Source organism: Micromys minutus, assembly GCF_963924665.1.
Source record: "Micromys minutus genome assembly, chromosome: 24".
Lineage (NCBI taxonomy): Eukaryota > Metazoa > Chordata > Mammalia > Rodentia > Muridae > Micromys > Micromys minutus.
This window is the reverse complement of record NC_137959.1, coordinates 27,452,756-27,458,175: the sequence shown is the minus strand read 5'-3', so window position 1 is coordinate 27,458,175 and position 5,420 is coordinate 27,452,756. Positions and strand designations below refer to the sequence as shown.

The window sequence follows — 5,420 nt, the reverse complement described above, 5'->3', positions numbered from 1 at the left end:
TGTATACCAAACTAATCTTTGTTCCCAGAGAAATGATGCACTAATGAGAGACTTGGGTAGTGAATATGTTAATATAGCAAATTGACAAAGCTTGGAGAAAAGTCACGAATGCATGGGTAGTGTGTGTATGTGTGTGTGAATGTGTGTATGTGTGTATGTGTGTACATGTGTGCATGTGAAAGTGTGCATGTGTATGTGTGTGTGTATGTGTTGTAATAGCTATCCCTGGTTGTCAGCATGACTATAGCTGGAATGAACTACAATCCAGAACTGGAGGGCTCATCTGTGACCCAGATCTTAAGGCTGGAATACACAGGTTTGTGACCTGGATCTTGGCATGGAGATCTTGAGGCATAGGGTCTATAAAAAGCTTAGGCCCCGGCAAGGTAGTACAAGCCTTTAATTCCAGAAGATTGAAGCAAGAAGACCTCTGAGTTCAAGGTCATCCTAGGACAAAGTAAGTCCCAGATCCAGGCATGGTGGTACACACCTTTAATCTGGGCCACACCTTCTGCTGGAGCCCTGCTTGAGGATATTGAAAGAAGGAAGATTCGCTCTTCTTTGCCTGATTGCACTTACTTGCCAGCACATCTGTTGGAACCTATTTCTACAGAAGCCCAGCTGAGGCACCCAGCCTCCTGGGACTGAGCAACTACTGGACTCTCAGACTTCCCATCCACAGCTGCCCACTGTTGGGTTAGTGGGACTGCAGACTGTAAGTCATCACAAGAATTTCCCTCATTATAGAGATTCTTTAAATTCTGTCATGATAGACAACCCTGACTAATACATGTGTGTATGTGTGTATGTGTGTGTATGTCGTGGGTTAGCATTGTCGGGTGAACTGATCTATGGAGCTTTTATCTGTCACTGTGAACAAAACAAACAGCTACAATCGACATTTTTAGTTATTCACCATCAGGTGCCCCATAAGCTTATCTCGTTTACCCTCTCATAGCTCTGTGAAGTGGTTTTTGTTATTGCCCATTTCACAGGCAGGAAAACTGAGGCTTGACAACTCCAAGTGATAACTGTCTGCATTCAGCTACTGAACCGGGTTTCTGAGACTTAAGACCACAGAGTTTTTGCATCCAAGATTATGTCACTAATCTCAACACCTCCCTCATTCTCCCTGGAGCAGCTTGAAGGTAGAGACTCTTTTTTTTTTCCCTCCTCGAATGTTTCTCGGTGTCCAGCAAAGTGCTTTTCACCTAGCAGCCAGTTAAAACATATTGATTTCCACATTTGTTAATGATCTCTTAAGTCTTGACAAGAGAGTTTAGTTCACTCAAAACTTTTGACAAATCCCAGACCAATTTTCTCTACTCTGATGATTTATTTATTCTGCAAACATTTGTGCAGAGTCCCTGTGTATCTGGGACAGGTTGCAGTGGATTTTCTCTTTTGGTTCCTTCTTGAACAGACTAAATACCTGTGCAATTTGGATAAGGCGATGTTTTTATTGGTATTAGAGTAAAAGACCCAAAATGTCCTCCTATAATGGCCTCATAGGGACCCAAAGCAAGAGAGTTAGAAGCTGGCCTCTTCCACAGAGGCTTTGGTTTCTTCCACTGAGGCTTTGGGAAATTTGTATGACTTTAGAGCAACTAGACTCTCCCGATGGCTGTCGGTTCTGCCTCCTGGTGAACAGGGTACTAAGTTCCTGGTCATTAAGGTGTCTGTTTCCTGTCCTATCTGGCTATGTTTGGGGGTGGGGAGTGCTGAGAAATGGGTCTGAGAGCTCCCTGAGGTTGCCACAGGGAAAACAACTCAAACAATAAGATGCCATTTCTTGCCCATCTGCAGGCTGTGATGAACTCTAACAGTGACAATGAAAGGACTGTGTGACAATGCCCAGGCTGCACTGTCTCTCCCCATCAATGGCGCAACTCCCCTGAAGAGCAATTGAGTATCATGAGCTGAACCTTAAACAAGCTTGTGGCCTTTTCTCTAGCAATTGCTTTCCTAGGACGGAAGCTGGTTAAATCACAGCTGCAACGGGCTCTAGATGTGGTGTTGCTTATCAGTCTCTATGGTAGCAGAAGTCTGGAAAGATTAAGTGTCCAGTAATTGGGCAGTGGTTGAATAACTTCCCCTAATCCATCCATTCAATAGAATGGTATGCATCCATATAAAACGATGCTTGTATGTATCTGTGTTGCTGTGGAAACAGCAGTCATGGTACTTGCTTTTATAATAGTCTAGGCACGGTTCCAAGACTTCCCAAGAAATGACTCAGGTAATCCTAGCAACCTCTCCATCCAGGTGGAATGTCACACTGACATAGCAGATGAGGAAATAGCCACCCACTAAGGTGACAAGTCAGGGCTCATCTGCCTTCTTGAACCCCAATGGTAACATTTCAGGCTCTTGAACCCTAATGGTAACAGTGCAGGTTCTTGAACCCCAACTATACCATCTTCATCTTCCATCTTGCCTTCCTCCTCTTTGCTTCTCTCTCCTTTCCAAAACTCTGTTCCCATCCATCCTTTTTTTCTCATCCAATCACAGGCCTTGTTTTATCTTGTGCCTACCCTCCTTTCATTTCAACCACAGTCATGTGTCTGTTCACAGCAGTAAAACCCTAAAACACTAGGTTTCCTCCTAGATAAAAGCTGCTTTAAGGGGCTGGGATGTTGGCTTGTACAGTAAAGTTCTATAAACTCGTGAACTTGTGTTTGAATCCCTAGTACCTATGTTAAAGCTAGGAACAGTGGGTCAGTGCTGGGGTGTGGGAGGGTAGAGACAGGAGGATCCCAGAGGCTTGTGGGCTAATCAGTCTAGCCAATGTACAGTCTAGTGGAAGTGGCACCAGAACATACGTATGCAGCACACAGATGTGTACACACCACACACACACAAACACACACACACACACACACACACACATACACACACACATACACACACAAACACACACACATACACACATACACACACAAACACACACACATACACACATATACACACATATACACACATAAACACACACACAAACACACACATACACATACACACACATACACATAAACACACACACATACACACACAAACAAACACACATACACACACATACACACACATACACACACATACACATACACACACATATACACATACACACATACACACATACACACACATGTAAACACACACAAACACACACACATGTAAACACACACAAACACACACACACACACACACACACACACACACACACACACACACACACACAAGAAACCTGTGCTAGGATGACCTTACAGGACCTCAGATCGTCTTCCATGTTCTCATTTCTGTTGTCTTCCCAAACCTACCTTTTCTTTGTCTTCCATTTCTGTTTAGTGGCAGGTACATAAGCTGGACTTGGCAACATTGCTCTCTTTGTAGTAAAAGTCAGAAGTGTCAGGCCAGAAAGTGTCTGTGTGGCAAGTGGACACAGGGGCTGTCTAGGGTATGGTGTACCTTCCCTCTGGCCGTTCTTTGTCTCTAAGTGAGAAACAAGGAACCTAATGCCTCTGGTCCCAGCTGCAGTGCGCTGAGAGTTATCAGGCCAGAGGTGTGGGTTCTCTGGAGGCTGCTTTAGGACTGTGTCTAGGTTCTCTTCTTCCATCTCAGTGATGCGCCAGAGGCTGCAAAGGGGCCTGAAGAGCACGGTGAGCACCAGGGCAGGTCTGACCTTCCGAGGCCTGCCTCTAGTGATCTGTATCCCACATCCGGAAAGCTCCGTAGCCTTCCAAATCTACCTGCCCAGGATGGAGTGCTTACAACACGAACATCCGGGGACTGTTCCAGACTGAAAGCAGCCATCTTTTTGTTCCATTAGAATCGTATTGTGGAGGGCAGCATACTTTACTGGTGTATTGAATCAGCTGCTAATTTCATCCTGGAAAAAAAAAACAATACAATAGATACAGCGAAAACAACGTTTAACCAACTATCTGAGCACCCCGACATCCCAGTAGACACGTAAAATCAATCATCAGACTTATTCTGAGTTTGTTCTAATCCAATGATGTTTCTCTGGTTGGACTCTTGTCTGATGCAGGGATGAAAGTTTGCTTGTGACGTTGCTGTTCTGTTTTTAGATGGTTAAATAAATAGGAAAAAAAATTGTCAAATTCAATGATATTTCTCAGATCGAGTGCCATCAGTGATTGAGTGATGGTGTAAGTTATTATGGTTGCATGTCATTGTAATATGGCAATGTATATATTTTGGATTTATTATTCGTGTCTAAATTAAGGTCTGCTTCTAAATTTATAGGTTTATACTCTTAAAACATAAGGCTCAACGGACTACGCGAGTGACTCTCGGCTGGGCCGCAGGATGGAGGCAGGGGTGGGGGGTTGGGGGGAAGTGAGCTGAAGCAGGCGTGGGGCGGCCACACTGGTCAGGTGATGCTTTGACGACCACAGTGGTGAAGCAGGTCTCAGCCCCGAACCCATGGCACACCACCAGTCTGACGCTCCAGCCACTAGCTCATCAAGGAGCCGGAGTCTCCATTACTCCACGGTCCGGACAGAGACAGCCAGAACCTGCAGGCCCAGGAAGAAGAAGAGAGGGGCTTCCATAATGCCGGCCGGGAGCACTACCAGTTGAAAAGAAGTGCTGGTGCTGAGGCTCAGGAGGTGATCCCTCACCCGCTGGGAACAGAAGCAAAGAGGTGCCCGTTAAAGAAAAGCCAAGCTTGGAACTCTGGAGCACGTTTTGAGAACACTAATAAACTTCCGGGGTGTGGTTATTAAATACAGTGAGCCCCCAGAAACCCGGATTCCCCAAAAATGGTGGCGTCTCTACCCCTTTAAAAATGATGAGGCACTTCCAGTCACGTACATCCACAGTGTGTTCCTCCAACTTTCCCATCGACCATCCCTCCTGCTCAAAGCAGCACACAGTCTTCCAGTACTGGGTTGTGGTGTACCCTGTGCTGACCGCACGGTTGGTCGGAGGGTGAAGCCCTACATCACTGACCTCGGCCCAGGCAACGGAATGTTCTTGAACAACACACGGATTGAGTGAGTCACAGGGGTGGTAGGAACTGAAAGAAAAAGACGTACTTAAATTTGGGTTCAGTAGCAGAGAATATGTCTTGCTTCACGAGTCTTCAGACACCTCTGAACTTGACAGGAAGGAAGATGAAGATGATGAGGAGGAGGAAATGGGGTCTGACAGCATCAGAGAATGAGCCTCCGCTATGAGGAACCCTCCTCCCGGAGGCCGTCGGGGTGACTCCAGTGCCTCTTCTTGCTTAAGTCTTCCCTCTGTTACTGCCCAGCTTATGTTGCAGGGTGAGAACTGTCACTTCAGAGCTGGAGAGATGGCTCAGTGGTTGAGAGCACTGACTGTTCTTCCAGAGGTCCTGGGTTCAAATCCCAGCAACCACATGGTGGCTCACAACCATCTGTAATGAGGTCTGATGC

General features: G+C 46.0%; 1 pseudogene across 1 annotated transcript; it reads left to right on the top strand.

Annotated features, from left to right (window-relative positions):
* Positions 1–237: 237 nt before the first annotated feature.
* LOC308436259 (smad nuclear interacting protein 1-like) lies at positions 238–5,185 on the top strand (annotated as a pseudogene). Its single transcript has 3 exons — positions 238–316; positions 3,616–3,653; positions 4,479–5,185. The product of its transcript is annotated as a smad nuclear interacting protein 1-like (transcript).
* Positions 5,186–5,420: the final 235 nt, after the last annotated feature.